General features: G+C 32.7%; 1 pseudogene; it reads left to right on the top strand.

Moving 5' to 3' along the window:
- The first annotated feature begins 3,607 nt into the window (after positions 1-3,607).
- Positions 3,608-5,757, top strand: LOC149546694 (clathrin heavy chain 2-like; annotated as a pseudogene).
- Positions 5,758-17,390: the final 11,633 nt, after the last annotated feature.

Raw genomic sequence — 17,390 nt, 5'->3', positions numbered from 1 at the left:
GGAGTCATTAATCCGATTCATGGAAGGGGAAAAATAACCCAAGTGTCAAATTAACTAGAATGGTTCCAATCGGTTATATATATAACCAATTCATGTATTTATATGCATCTTATGCTATATAATTCAGAGTATGAGTTGAAAGTTTTCTTGAATAAAAATTGAATTGGGATTTAGCTTGAGTAATTGGATCTTGATATTATAGTTCTGGTTTGTAACATGGGAGTCAAAATAATTTCTATTGTGGGGGACATATCTTCTGATTCAACCATTGGATGTGTCAAAAATTTTAAATGTTTGGTGGAACCTAATTATGCAAATTCCTACCAAAGCAATTTTCCTGATTAAATCTTTGGTGAAAGATATGACTTTCTGAGTAGATGTCTATAAATCTGCACTATGCCAGCAAGCAATTTCAAGAATTAGTTTAATGTTTATAATTGCAAGATGTGGACGCTAGTTTTTGGTTTGGCTAGCATAAAGATTTTGGTTTGATTATGATTGGCCTCTAATAAGTAATTTTGTAACTAGAAATATCATTTTTCTGGGACACTGCATGTGCAGAGTCAGTGAGGTTTTTAATTTGTGAATTATTCTTATCATCAAGGAATTACCAGCTCAAATTTGCTAGTTCTTCCATTTAGCTTTAGCTAATTGATAATCGGAGTGGGAGCCCTATAAACATGCTGGAGTAGTTCATCCTAATACAATATGAATTTTTGATATGTCCTTTCTCATAATTAGATGCCTCCCTTACAAAGAATCAACTACTTCAATTTCCTACGAATCCACAAGAAATATTGAATCCTTAAATGTAGAGGACTTTTATTCATTGTTGTGGAGAGATTTAAATTATATAGGTTTCTCATATGTCTCTCGAAATATTATTTTGTATCTAACTCAGATCTATGAAGTAGGTTAGATTTACAGAGCTCAGAGTTCATTCAAGCTATACAAAGTTTAGAGAATGCTAAGAAAGATGTTTCTATGGATTGATTTTTTCAAAAGGAGTGGGTTCTATTCCAATCGTATAATTGCTAGACAAGCAAGTGACTCTGTTTTTAGGAAGTTATGCTATGGATATTGCATTGAAAGTGTCACAGCTTTGTTTTAAAATTCTCTGTGGACAAATTTATCAGATTTGATACTTACCTTAATGCTGGAAATGTGAATGCCCAGCTTTAGGATAGAGTGTTTAATATTGTGCTAGGATTATTAATAGTTGATTCAAGTTGATTATGTGTTTTTTTAATTTCAATAATAGCCTTATATGGAAAATCTTCAAGAAGTCTTGGATTCTTCCAATAACAATATTCTCATTGTAGAAGACTCGAAGTCAGGCGATGCATCTTTTCCTGGAGCTACTGTTGTTAAAACCAGAGATCAACAATGTTTTAGAATCTCTACAGACACGGTCTGAAGAACATCAGTTTATAGAGAATACTAAATTAAATATTGAATCTTCTCAGAGTCATGCAACTTTGATGGTGAGTATAATTGCACATTGGTACAAACTTTTAAGAGTTTTTTATATGTTTGTCCTAAAAATATGTGTATCTAGTGGTAGTATTTACATTTTGGATTTGGCCATCTCAGGTAAATGTAAGAGAGGCATGTGGAAAATGTGATAAAGAGTTGCATAGTTTCAATGAGAATGGAAATTGTGCTCTTTTGACTTTGTTTGTTTTTCATTTTAGTATAAAATGAACAACTCATGGATTTTTCTCTATGATAGATGTTTTGACTGAACTTTCCTTCACAGAGAGAAAAAGAAGAGGGAATAAAATTAGATCCAAACATATAGATATCTTCATGAAGGTGGGTGAAGCATTTTAATTGTCAATACATAAATCCTTTTTCCTCATGAGATTTATTAGGTGAGATATTCATGAGAACTAGTGAATATATTGTTGCAAGCAACTGCAATAGAGAAACACAAATCCAATTTGATCACAGATTATGTTTTAAAGGTAAATTTTATCTTGAGTTTCAGATCCAAATAGAGTCTAGAGAAGGATAAATATATAAATTACATTTGTTTTATGATTTAATGGATATAACAAATATTTGGGCTTGACATTTGTGCTCACATCATGATAGGAGACACAATGGGCATAGGTGTTTCTAGCTATCAAAAGAAGATAGTTATAAGGGAAATTATAGTTGGAGCTCCAAATGCCCTCTTCATGGATGAGATTTCCACTGGTTTAGACATCTCTACAACATTTCAGATTGCGAAATTTCTGTGGCAATATTTACATTTCTTCAATTCCACTATGGTAATTTTCCTTTTGCAACCTACCTCTAAAACATATGATCTCTTCAATGATGTAATTCTACTTTCTAAAGGCTTTCCCATTTACCAAGGCCCACGAGGATCCATTCTCAATTTCTAAGTCCAACGAATTCAGATGCCCTGAGGGGAAGGGTGTTGCAGATTTCTTGCAAGAGGTAAGCAACTTATTTGGTGGCCACAAATGGTGGAACTCATACATAGAGCTATTAATGGGTGAGACCACAAATGCCATAACTCATACCCCTTGATGGCAATAAAAACACAACAACTTCACCATCAGAGCATGCCAGTATTGTCAAATCTCCAAGTATCCATTACAAGGTAAATTCAAGAAAGAAAATAATGTTGCAAAACTTACAAGTACAAGTCCAATACAAAATGTTTTAGAGGTAATGTAGGCACATAGGGTTTAAAGCCAGCTATAAGAATGGATGTAGCTAAGGAATTTGGTTAGTGTTGAGTAGTAAACTTATAAGACTTTGACAATGTTCAAGACAACCTCAATAGAACAAGAGACTTAAATAGTTTGATCAGGCTCAAACAAGCCCAGTAAAGGGCCAAACATCAAACACCATAGAGTTTTAGAGCACTGAAGCATTTGGAATTCAGTGCTGGTGAAGGTTCTTAGCATTTCAGTTTTATGGATGTTGTCTTTGCTGACTTTTGTGTACTTCTTGTATATTTAACAGGTTTGGTAATGACAAGGACTGTCAGTGAGTTGAGTGCAATAAAGAGTGTTAACTCCGCAAGTTGAAGAGTTGTTTTATAAGCGTTACTATGTTGCTGCTATTGATTGGCGTCCGTGAATGGCTGGGAAGACATAAGCTTGTAACTTCACATGGAGACAGTGTCAAGAGAAGGTATAGTCTTCCGTGCAAGAGTTTTCAGCCCATTGCACTTATCTGCAGTATTATCTTGTGTTATTCCTCTATTTCTTGATGTTCAGTTCTTGTCATTGAATTCATGTATACAATCATCTACAATAATTACAGCACTCAAAAAACTAAATTTTGAGCAAATAAGGATTTTTTTCTTAAGTAAATCCTAAAGGGACAACAAATAAGTGTGTTTATTCACGTGGTTGTATTAGGCTATTAGCTATAGAATATATGTGCTACTTATAGATCCAACTGATATCTGAACGGTTGTATTCTTTCTAAATTATGGATTTCTTCTAATGTGATGTGCAAGAGAAAAAGGTGATTTAGCTCCTTTGCAACGCAAGATCTCATGTCTGCCAAGAAGTGAAATACAGAAGTGAGAAACATAGTCAATGGAAAGGAATTGATCCTTCAACATGAAGAATCATTATTCATGACTGCTAATCCACCACATGAGTTGATTGAACTTCTAGAGAAGATTGTTCTACAAAATTCTACTTTCAGTGGAAATCCTATTCTGTAAAATCTTCTCATTCTGATAGCCATTAAATCTTATAAGTCTTGTGTAATGGATTACATTAGTAGGCTGGACAACTTTGATGGTCCTGCAGTCGGGGAAATTATTGTTGGAGCAGAATTTTATGAGGAGGCCATTGCCATCTTTAAGAATTTTAATTTAAATGTACAAGCTGTTAATGTTATCTTAGACAACATTCAAAGCATTGAGCAGGCTGTGGAGTTTGCATCACGTGTTGAGGAGGATGCAATCTGGAGTCAAGTTGTGAAGGCATAACTTAGGGAGGGAATGGTCAATGATGCTATTCAATCATTCATTCACACTAATGATGCTATAGAGTTCCTTGATGTGATAAAGGTAGTAGAGCTAGCTAGTGTGTATCATGACCTAGTTAAATATTTGTTGTAAGGTAAGGAAAACGATTAAAGAACCAAAAGTTGATAGTGAGCTTATCTATGCATATGCTAAGATTGATCGACTTGGTGAAATCAAAGAATTTATCTTGACATCAAATGTCACTAATCTTTAAAATGTGGGAGATCGTCTATTTGATGAAGCTCTATATGAGGCTGCTAAGATAATTTTCACTTTCATTTCCATCTAGGCAAAACTTAACAACACTCTTGTCAAACTTGGTCAATTCCAAGGACCAGTTGATGCTTCTCAAAATGCAAACAATTCAAAGACATGGAAGGAAGTATGTTTTGCCTGTGTTGATGTTGAGGAGTTTAGATTGGCTCAAATATGTGGTTTGAATATCATTATACAGGTAATTGGTTTGTTATCAGAAGCTTTTTTCTATGTGGTTTATTCGTTGTAAATAAGTATGGTGACATAAAGAGAGAATATTTTGGATATTGATAGTTTTATTGTAAATCATCTTTTTCTTTTCATCATAATTTGGGAAAGTTAATTAGCAGTGTTTATTTGTAACTATGAAGTTGAAAGATTGATGTTGTTGGTGTTTCAACATTTATTTTAATTCAGGTGGATGACTTGGAAGATGCTAGTGATTACTATCAAAACATGGGTTGCTTTGATGTACTCATATCTCTGATGGAAAGTGGCCTAGGGTTGGAGCATGCACATATGGGCATCTTTATGGAGACGGGCATCCTTTTTGCCAAATATCACCCAGACAAACTTATGGAACATATCAAATTATTTTCAACATGGCTCAATATACCTGAGCTTATCTATGGTTGTGATGAATAACATCACTAAAGGAACTTACATATTTAGTTATTCAAGATGATGAATATGAAAATGTTGCTACTACTACCATGAACCATTCTCCAGAAGCATGAGATCATATGCAATTCAAAGATATTGTAGTTAACATGGCCAATCTTTAATTGTACTTCAAGGCTGTCCACTCATATTTGCAAGAACACCTGAATCTTATTAATAACCTCTTAAATGTACTTGCCCTTAGGGTAGACCACACATTAGTGGTTAACATCATGCATAAGGTATGCCTCTCCACTCTTTTTAACTATTCTTGTTTCTCAGGATTACTAAGATACCTTTTAGTTAAATATTAAGTTTTGCTAGATGTCTCCCTTAGCAACTATTTCATTTGAAGTAATTTCACATGAATTTCTTTTGTTCTGTTGTATTTGTTATGCAGGTTGGACATCTTCATCTTGTGAAGTTGTACATGGTTGTGGTACAGAGTTATGAGGCTTTAAATGGGATTTATGTAAAAGAGGAAGATTATGATAGGCTTCGAGAATCTATAGATATGCATGACAACTTTGATCAGATAGGACTTGCTCAGAGGGTGAGAGGGACATCTCTTTTAGTTCATTCATTTAAGTTCAAAACAGGATGTAACTTAGCATTTGAATATTATTCTAATGAGCTTCACTTTCAATTAGGTTGAGAAACATGAACTTCTTGAATTTTGTCATATTGCTGCTTTCATTTACAAGAAAGCAAGAAGATGGAGGCAGTTTTTTGCATTGTCTAAAAAGGATAATCTTCACAAGGATGGAATGGAAACTAGTTCTCAGTAGGGTGATTATGAGGTTGCATAGGAATTATTGGTTTATTTTGTGGAATAGGTATGTAATTGCTCAATCATATTTGCTAAGTACATATAGCTTTATCATATTTGATGTTTGTTATTAATTTATTTATAATGATATGTTATATTTTTTATTATATCTGTAATATTAAATATTGATTTGGGATAAGAGTATACTCATAATTTAATAATTTATTTTAATTCTATTCATCATCTTAAAATAGATGATTCATAATATTATGTTATATGTTACTTCTTAATCATATGTGTAATAATAAATTATATTATGTAATATTATTAACAATATTTTCTTTCTTTATTATAATAATTTGAATAATAATATTTCATAGTGTATTATTATTTATTTGATTAACATGAATATTATTATGATTATGATTATATTTAATTTAACTTTTTGTTTAACTTTGTATTTAAGCTCTATTATCATTCAAATCTATCTCTGAAAAGGTGGCATTACATTATGGTCAAGGATATGAAGTTTATGGTTATGATCAAACATCTCAGGATCCATCAATGTATGGTTGTGAGGCTTGTCCTAAAATTGCGGTTATCAATAGGTGAAACATAGTCATTTCCTACCAGACTTTACTAGTCAATTATTTCCTTTTTTTATAGGTCTTTTAAAGCAATTTATCATAAACATATTATTTAATGCTTTATTACATTTATGAATTGACACCACTTTCCCTATTACTAGGAATAACTTAATTATAGATCATTGATAAAAGCTTTCTTTTCATGTGCTTTATTTTTATCAAATTCCTATTTTTATGTTGTTTGTAGACTAAGGTTCAATAAATGTCAACCTCATGTATAATTAACACTTTTAGCACCCACCTGAGCATAAGGAAGAGGAAATCTTTAATCCTTTGGCACCTCCATATGTTAAAAAGTGAGTATTTCAACTAATTGTGTTTCATAGTTTTTAATAGATGCAATTTTTTAATGGGGTTTGATGTTTTTATTTAATGCAAAGGTCTATTTTTTTGACATCAATTGTGTCTTTTTTTTTGAGAAGCTAGCACAAGAAACAATACTTGTGTGTGTGGCCAAAGTGCTCCAAATTATATTTTATAAGAGTCTATCACTACAATAATTTAGAGAAGTGCAATTAACATGAAATATAATTTTAAAATGCTTGAATAGAAGAATTTAAAATTGTTGAACTATTATTGATAAAGATTTAGATTATTGTTTTTCATAATAACTAAAATTTGTGTTGTTTGAGAAGAGTATATCATGTTACAATGACCATGATCATGGTCGATCCAATGTTGGGAAGACAATTTTGTCAATTTTTTGCATTAATTTTTAAATAGTACTAGCTCAATGGAAGAGCACCTGCTTTATAAGTAGGATGATGGTGGTTCAATTCTATCGTGCCCTAATATGATTAAATTAATGATTAAAGAAACTAACAAATATATCACAAAATAGACGACATATATACTACCAAATATACTACCATATATACTACTAAAAAAATTATCAACTACCAAATAAACTACCAAAATTACCAAATAAACTACCATATAAACTACCAAGTAACAACAATAAATGACTAAATCAATGACCTAATCAATGATTAAAATAGTTTAGTCATAAATTTGGTTGGGAGATAAATGTCTAGCAATAAACTACCATTGGTCACGTGATCAAAATTAGTCACATATCTACAATTTTTAGTAGTTTATTTAGTAATATATTGTTCTTTTTGTACTAGTGTTTTTACTGTAGTACTAAAGCTTGTTCATATCACCCCCATGCCATTTTTACTTTCTATTTGGAAGGTTTATGGATCACCATATCTTGTGTCAAACTGCTATGATTTTTTATTATTTTCATTCTTTCATGCGTTCAATTAGATCATAATATATATGAAAGATTAATTGGTGAAATAAGATTAAGTTTTATTGGTTCCTAATTCATTCCTTCCCTCTTAGTAACCTAGCCTATCCTATATTTCCAACAATTGGTATGAGTGTAGTTATGATTCATAGAGAAAATGCTTAACAACTTGAAATCGGATCAAAGGAAATGGAGGTATAGAGGCTAGATAAGGCTATTGACAATGGAAAGCTAGATTTGGAATTGGATATTGGACAACTATAGAAATCAAAGGAGAAACTCTCTCAATCATTAAAAAGAAGAAAATATATTGTAGTACAAATGAATGATAATCTCTACATTGAAGAAAGAATTGAAGTTATCTATCTAGAAAGAAATTCAGATTAAGTTGATGAAGCAATCAAAGATCTATTAGAAAAGAATTCCAATCTTCAAGAAGAAGTTAGAAAGCTAAAAAGGAAACATCAAATTCAATCAGTAAGATTATGTGAAGTCATGGAATAAATTGATAAAGCAACATAAGAGATAAAAGAAAAGAACAATGAAATTCAACATCTATCCCTTTAGCAAACAAACTTTGTTGATCAGATTACTAATATAAATGAATAAATCACGAGTCTAAGATCAAAGAATGGAAGATTTCAAAATGATATAAACACTAAGAATGAAACTAATGAGAGGATGATGAAATATCAAGAAGACATGAATCAGTTGAATGAGCAAAGTCAATTCATATAGAAAGGAAAATATGAAATAGGATACATTGAAGAAGGTGAATCATCCAACAAAGGAGCTCAAAAGAATCAAAGGCCTACTTGTAATAATTGTGGTAAGTTAGGTCATATATCAAAAAAAATGTTGGATTAATGGTAAAAAAAAATTCAATGGAAAGTGTTACAATTGCAATAAGCACGGTCATAGAGAAAATGAATGGAAAAACAAACCTAAATTTGAAGGTAAATGTCACAAGTACAAGAAGCATGGAGAAAAATCTTTTGAATGCAAAACCAAGATATTGAATCTAATAGAACATATTTTGAAGCTATATTCAGTTAAGACAACAACACATTTTGTAGATGCCACTAATATGGATAATTTTGGCACATTGGAGAAAATTGTGTGAAACATCACATGAGGACAAGAGACACCACTAGAAGTTATTTTATTTGTACATAACATGGAAATCTTTGCAAGAACTATATGAACAATGGAATAATTAAAGATGAAAAGAAAGCCAAAGTTGACAATAGCATAAAGTAGATGAGGCAGCAATCGATTCCCAAATCTTTTGAGAATGCAAGTCCAAGTCATGAAGCACATATCACTCAAGAATTGGGTGAGTCAAGCATTTCAACTTGATCTCCCATAGGAATGATAGGAACTGAGACTCTAAAGTAGACATCTTACATTAGTTCCAACCCACTAGAACAAAATATCCATATCAACATTCAAGATGCAAAGGGATCACTAAGTGATTGTGGAAACTCAAGACCTTATTGAGCTAGGTCAGGTTGCAAAACCCTATCGAGCAAGGTCAGAATACATTGAAACATTGTGTGGAAATTGAGATATGAATGAAATTACTGAGCATTAAGGTTGAACTTAGTGGAAGACAGTCTATCACAAAATGAGTGAATGTACCAAGCATTTATGGCAATTGAAAAGTAAAAATTTGTTAAATGAAAGGAAATCAAATTCATTTTTCATCATAAATTTTTTAGAGCTATTTCAAAAGGGAAATTTCTTTGCTTCCAAGTGATTTTTGTGTTTTTTGTTGAATATTTTTATGTTTTCTTAAGCCCTACTGAGCATGGTGTCTTCCAACAACAAAACTAGCAAAAGATCTAAGATGTTGGTTCATGGAATTGAATGGAAAGCACCAAACATCAAGTTGAGTTTGGTAACTATAGAATCCCTTGACCCTACTAGAGTTCAATCAAAGATTCTACCCAAGGGATTAATCATTAACAATATTTATTTACATTTTTGTTGTTTGATACAAGAAATTAGAACCCTAGAGATGGATTAGACTATGGAAAGGTTATATGTGAATGGTGTGTTGAAACTCAAGCATCAACATTTGGAGACCAAGGGTTTAACACATATTCCCCATATGCCCCAAGAATTTTAGATAAAATGGATAAGGTTTATCCTCAACCATGTACAAAATAGGAAATTCTAGTTGGAGCAGCCTATTCAAATAACAAAGAAAATGATCCATTGAATCAAAAGGCTCCCAATGTTGAACAAAGAAAAGACTACCAAAACCTTGTGTTAGGTAGAACTGGAAAACAAGACTCTTTCTGAATGGGATGGTAGAGGAATGAAGATCAACAATATGACTGACATGGATCTAAAATTTGGAATTCATGTGATTTCCCATAAGATTTATGACTCCAATCATATCAACAAGATGTTGTGTAAGGCTATTGATCTGGCTCTTAAGGTAGTGAAGAACAACCTATCCTTTGACCTTGTTGAGTTAATGCTAAATCAATTAAACAAGAACATGGAGAGCATTAGGACTTTAGAGAACAATTCATGTAAGTTTGGTTCACTCTTAACTTTTGTATTCTTCTATGTGCAAAAATTATTCCCTTCTAAAGGTTTTTTTGTTTGAAGATTAATGAATATATAGCAGAGATGGGTGAGAAATTTGTTAGTATCATTGATAAATATTTTGATTCATTTAATATATATAGAATTCTAAAGAAACTTGTAAAATATTAAAAGAATGATGTTCTTTTTATGGTAGACTGTGAAAAATAGTACATTCAAGAAGTCAAACCTAGATTGGTGTGGGTTAAGCCTCTAAGCTATGAGGTTAACATTGATGACACCAAGGATATCATTGAGGCACTATTGAATTAACCTATGGATCCAAAGACCACATATTTTTGTACTTATGAAGAAGATAAAGAAAGAATAAAACATGGTATTAAGCTTGCTCAAGTAGCTAATAAAGGAAAGAAAAGGATAGAAAAAGTGAGGCAAGAAATTTCTACTCTCTTGTTGACTAAAGAGAAAGGAGATGATGTGGAAGAAGATGAAGTAGAGGATAAAGTAGAAGAAATAAAGATTGAAGAAGAATAGTCTATAAGGAAGAAGGGTAAGGTTATAATTACCCAACCCACCAAGTCATATACTACAGTATTCACAAGAAGAGCATCAAGATCAAGAAGTAAATTGAAATTAGGTGAGGAAGATGCCAAGGAAGTTATTTTCAAGGAGCATCCACCTATATTTCAAGAAAAATTAAAGGAAATTGAAGGAGGAGTTGGAACGAAAAATTTCAAATCTCTTAGATATGAAACTAGGAGAGCAGATGAGAAGAAGCAAGTTGAAGACATGATGATGTCAAAATTAGGTATATAGAATTACTCCCCTAATCAACTTGTATGGAAAATTCCCAATGAGCTTATGCAAGCAATCAATGATAGGAAAATGCTAATAAAACTACAAAAGATATATTTGAATAGACTCTAAGTTAGTTTATGTTGAGTCTTAGTAAGAAAGAGGTGAAAGAATCCATGAAGAAAAATGAGGAAAATCTCACTCTAAATTTCAAAACATCCATGATATTAGTATTAAATGACATTGAACATGTGGTGAAGATAGCTACAACTACATGGAAGATTGTTTACAAACTTAATCAACTGGTTGATTTTGTTGTTCATGTTAGTGACATATATGATGAAAATGACAAGGAAGATAAAAAAAATAATGATGAAGAAGATATAGAAAAAGAAAATGTAATTCTAGATGATGAGGGGCAAGAACAAGAAGCTAAAAAGGAGAACCTCATTGAGATTTAGAGTATTGAGGAAACCAACCTAGAGATATAGTTATCCTAAATTGGGATATCTCTATTCTAAATCCTAATCAAATGAACATAATGAGTGAACTATTACAAAAGAGAGCTAAGCAACAAAAGCTTAGATAAGAGAAAAGTAGTGAAAATCAAGTGCATGAAGTTATAAAGAACATACTTGCAGATGCACTAAGCACTATGGTTGATAGTACACAACCTATTTTGGTTCAATTAGTAGAAATTGTCTAGAAATTCAATGAAGATCTAAATGGACAAGAAATGTTTCTATAAAGAGCACAAAGGAAGTTTGAGAAAAAAAGTATTGGATCAAGTTGCATAAAATATTTCAATAAATCAAGTAGAATTGTCTACTACTCTTAGTTCATTGGAAACCTCTACAAGTAATGTAATTTCATTATTTAGAAAATTATGTGATACATCTATCTTCACCCAAGGACTCACAAAAAAATTATCTAAGATAGATGAAGAAGAATTATATATATATATATATATAAAGGAGGGAAAATATATGACATGAATGTACATGTATATGTAGAGTATTGGGGAGAAGTATAATATGAGATATATGTATGGGGAGAAGCATAGTATTATACAAATACATGTACAGATAACGAGAAACCATTTTTTACAAAAGCAATTTTGAAAAATCTCAATATAGAATATGCTACCAAGTTGAAGACACTAGATGGAGACAAAAGAATATGAACTTGAAATTTTGAGAAGTTAGTTTTGAATTGATAAGTGTTTTTGTCACTAATGCCAAAGGAGGATATTATTGAAATTATGGTCAATGTTTGTTTATTAGTGAGTCACACTTAGTCAATTAGTTAAGACATCATTGATCTTATCTTTTAGTTTACAATATTAACTGAGTGTTATAGTTACTACCAAGCAATAAAATTGTTGCCAAGTTCTATAGTTGCTACCAAATTCAAAAATCAAATTTCAATTCATGCTGATGAATATCTACCAAGTTGGTAAGTGGTAGTGCAAATGGAGATTCTCAGTATTATCTGAGTTATATAGTGTCAACCATGGTCTCCAGTGTCTATTGAGCTCACAGTGTTAGTGATGTAAATCTAGCGTTGACAAAGCCAAGGAGGGTCAACAAGTGATTAAATTTATACTAAGATCATAGTGTTAGTGTTGAATGAGCCATGTAGTGTCAACCAAGTGATTCAGTTTATATGCCATGTTTTGCAGTGTTCACTAAGTCACCAATACTAACCAAGTTCAAACTATATTGAAGTGATTGGAATGAACTAAGATTCTATGTCTATTGAGAGCCAAATGATGCAAAGTGTTAACAATGGTTGCTGGGTATCAAAACCTCAACGAGTTTTTCTTTAGAACCCAAGTACCAACAGTTGAGCCGACTTTGTGACAAAGGCACAACCCTAGAAAAAATGAAAACAACAAGAAAAGGGGAATACTATTATTAGAAATGATATGCTATTACATTTAGTAAAATAAAAATAGACTCCATGACATGACCTATGGGCTTACAATGTTATTATATTTTGGAGAAAAACCCTTCACATAGTACCTTCTCCCAAATTCCACAAAAACTACATTTACAATGCCAAAAATGACTTTAAGTAACTTGAATTAGGTTTAGGGTTAGGAAAATATTTTAGTATATGCCATTGGCATGCACTACCATAATAGAAAGTTCTAGAAAACACATTAGAAATTGGTGCAAAATTAGAAGAATCCAAAAATTGTAGTCCAACTTCTGAGAGGCACAAATTTTGATCTAGGAATCTAATTGACGATCTGTTTATATTTTTGAAAATATCTCCAAATGCTCTATAGCCCTCTAGACAATATTTTCTTGTCCCCCATTTTTCAAGCTTGTACAAGGCCATTTAGTGCCTCAAATCTAACTTTGAAGCACTCTTAGGGGGTTTCCAAGAAACTTAAAATTGCAATAACTTTCAAATCATAAAGCCTTTTGACTTGATTCCTTTTTGTGGAGTGCTTTAAATTATAGGTATAATAATCACTCCAACTTACACCCTCCAACTCATCATAATTTTGGCTCAATTACAAAATAACCTATTTTTTGCATTGGCACATATCCTAAGGTGCTCAAAAACACTAACCCAAAAAACCAATAGTGGAACTATGTGAGTTGGAATCTCTATTTGACCCAAATGGGTATCCACAAATAAAAAAACATTAAATAGAAACTAACACTAAGCATATTTTTTGGTGGTATAGGATTCCCATTACACCATTAGATGCTCCTACATCAGACACACATGGTAAATTGAAAAGTGACCCTGTGACTTTATAGCTGGTAGAGGAAAACCCAAATGGGAAACCTCCACTATGGACATCCAAGTTGAATCCTCAACTAGTCATCCTTTCCACATCACTAGGTATTTTTCATAATGCCTGTTTCTAGTACTTTGACCCATGGGACTACCCAAAATTTCTTCAATCTCTTCCTTCTTAGAAGAAAGAATTGCACATGGCTCCAACATCAACTCCTCCTCTGCACCATCATCATGATATTCTCTTAAGTCTACAATATTGAAAATAGGAGAAATGGGAATCCCATCTAGCAACTCCCCCTCATATGCATTTCTTGAATCATTCTTGTTCAAAGCTTTGAAGGGATGGAATTTTTTCATCTTTAACTCGTTGTAGTTACCCACTAGAAATCATTCCTTCCTCAAGTATACCATGACTAGATCCCCAACTTGGAACTCCTTATGTCTCCTCTTTTGATTTTCTCTAGCCTTATACTGCAGGTTTATATTAGCAATATGTGCATGTACCTCCTCATGTAGGTTCTTAACATGTTCAAAAAAGTCTTCTACCTCAACACTTGTCCTCCCTCCTTACTCCATCTTCATCAGACTTGGTGCAGTCCTTGGACTACTCTCATACACAATTTGGAGCGGTAATCTACCTGTGATCCTATTCATATAATTATTAAAAGAAAATTCTACTTGTGGTAGAATCAAATCCCATCCCTTGGTCTTATCTCCTACTAAGAACCTTAGCTAATTTCCTAGACTCGTATTCACTACTTATGTTTGTCCATTAGTCTATAGATGATGTGCAAAACTAAACTTCAATGTATTCTTCAACTTTTTCCACAAAGTCCTCCAAAAATACCCAAAATATTTAGCATCACTATCAAAACAATAATTTTTGGGAGACCATGTAGCCTCACCACCTCTCTAAAAAAAACATCTATGATATACACTTCATCATGACTATTATCGCATGGAATGAAATATGCCATCTTGAAGAACCTATCAATGACCACAAATACTGAGTTATTACCCCTTTGTGTTCTTAGTAATCCAAGAAAAAAATTCATACATATGTCCTCCCAAGGCTTCATTGGAATAGGAAATGGCTAATAGAATCCAATATTTTGACTAAATCCTTTGGCTATTTGACATACTCAACAACTCTTAACCAAATTGTTCACATCTAGTGACAATTGAGGCCAAAAATAATGTTCACTACTAATGGAAATGGTCTTATCTTGACCAATGTGTCCTACCATCCCTCTAATGTGTTTCTCCTTGATCAAGTTCTCCTTGAAGAACTCCTTGGAATACACAATTGACTACCCTTGAACAACATACCATCTTGAATCATGTAATCTAGTTGCATGGTTCCGTCTAGAGCAACAAGTTCTTTAAAATCCTTCCAAACCTCTGCAAAGTTAGGATCCTTAGGGTATAGATTCTTGAGTTCATCAAATCCAACCACTTCAACCTGCATATCTGTCAGCAATAATTGTCTCCTACTTAATGTATTTGCAGCCCTATTAGACCTTTCACTTGTATGTTTCAATACAAATGTATAGCTTTGCATGAACTCTACCCATTTCAAATGTCCATGATTCAATTTTCATTCACTATTTAGGAACTACAATGCTTGATGATCAATATAAAAGATGAATTTGTTTTTCAACAAATAATTCCTCCATTTCTTTAAGGTCTAAACTATTGCATAGAACCCCTGATCATAAAAAACATACTTTGCATCATTCAAAAATTTCACTAAAATAGGCAATAAGTTTACATTCTTGGATCAACACAAGCCCAATAGGATTACCACTAGCATCACAATCCACTTGGAACACTTTGTTGAAATCTAGAAGTGGAAACACAACTTACTCTATCACATTCTTCTTTAACAATTCAAAACTCCTTGTAACTTTTGTAGTCCACTTCAACTCTTTTCTATCCCCATCATTGTTTTAGTTGTTGGTGAACATGTACTACTTAAATTCCTAATAAACTTCCTCTAAAATCTAGCCACACAATGGAATGACCTCACCACAATGGTTTACCTTGGAGTAGGCCACTCCAAGATGATCTTCACCTTCCCTAGGTCCATTTTGAGATGTTCATCTGATAGACTAACTCCCTTTTGACAAAGCTACAGTTCTTCAAATTACTCAATAATTTATCTTCCTTCAACCTTTCAAGAATACTACAAATGTGCAATAAATTTTCATCCAAAGACTTATTGAAAATCAAAATATCATCCAGATAGACTATAATAAATTTTCTCAAAAATTTCATTAATACCTCATCCATAAACTACATGAAGGTGCTTGGCACATTCATCAGCCCACTCATATAGACCATCAATGGTCTTGAATGTAATAGTCTACTCATCTCCCTCTCATATTCATATCTAGTGATAACCACTCTTGAGATCTATCTTTGTGAAGTACTAAGCTCCAGTCAAGTAGTCCATAAGATCATCCATCCTTGGCTAAGGAAATTGGTACTTAATAGTTATTATATTTATAGCCCAAGAATTTGTACATATTCTCCACTCTACATGCTTCTTTGGTGCTAGCACTGCAGGTACTACACATGGACATAGAATCTCTTGAATTAAAATTTTCTTCAACATCTCCTGAACTTGTCTGTTTAGATCCTCAACCTCAGTAGGGGTCATCCTATGAGCATCCTTATTTGGAAAAATAGCTCTAGGGACTAAATCTATTTGATGACTAATTTTCCTTATTGGCACTAACCCTTCTGGAACGTTATGAGAGATGAAATCTCCATACTCACTTAATAGACCTAAAACTTCACGTGAAACATCACTACTACTTTCTTTATCATTTCTATTATTTAAACAATAAAAGCATATGTTGATGTTTCATGCTATCCAGAAATTTTCTTTGATTGAAAAGACATACCCTAGCACTACTGCATACCTTTTAACACTCCTTTATCAAGGGCTTCAATTTTTGGAGAAATGCTTCATTTTTCAAAATTTATGTATTTACATGACCATCACGTATAGCATGCCTCTCAAACTGCCATGACCTTCCCAATAATAAATGGAAAACATCCATTGGGATGATGTCGTAGAGAGCCTTGTCATGGTAACTCCCAATCTTGAACTTTACCAAACGTTGCTCACTAACCATTGCCTTATGATCATCCCACACGCAAGCAATCATATAGGGATGGGGATGTTTCTCCCTCTTGGGCTTTAGCTTTGAGAGCATTTTTTTGGACACCAAGTTGTTAGTTCTCCCACCATCAATAATAACATCACAACATTTACCCTCACACTTATACCTAGTACAAAAAAAACTCATCCTTTGTCTAGGTTTAGTCTCATCGCTCAACAAGACCCTTTCATTAACCAAAACCTCTCCTCTTTATATATCCTCTAAATGCAATGACTATGCATCATGATCCACATGAGAAAACCTTACTTGACCATTAGCTCTCCTATTTTCCATTCCTTGGCGATGAGAGCATTCATAAGCATGATGACCTTCTTCATTGAAATGAAAATAACTACCATAGAAGCCTCCTCTTCTTGAACCTTTTCCACATCCTCTACCTCTTCCTCTCTGATCTCCAATGTTTTGATCATAGGAGTGGTTGAAACCCTCATTCCTCTAGTTTTGGCTAGTTCCCACATCTTCATTTTTCTTTTGGTTCTCATTTTCACCTCCAAAT

The sequence above is a fragment of the Cupressus sempervirens genome, chromosome 7 (assembly GCF_028749045.1).
Source record: "Cupressus sempervirens isolate cs-2001-9-10 chromosome 7, ASM2874904v1, whole genome shotgun sequence".
Taxonomy (NCBI): domain Eukaryota; kingdom Viridiplantae; phylum Streptophyta; class Pinopsida; order Cupressales; family Cupressaceae; genus Cupressus; species Cupressus sempervirens.
Note: the sequence above shows the minus strand (reverse complement) of the source record. Positions and strands in the feature narration are given on the sequence as shown.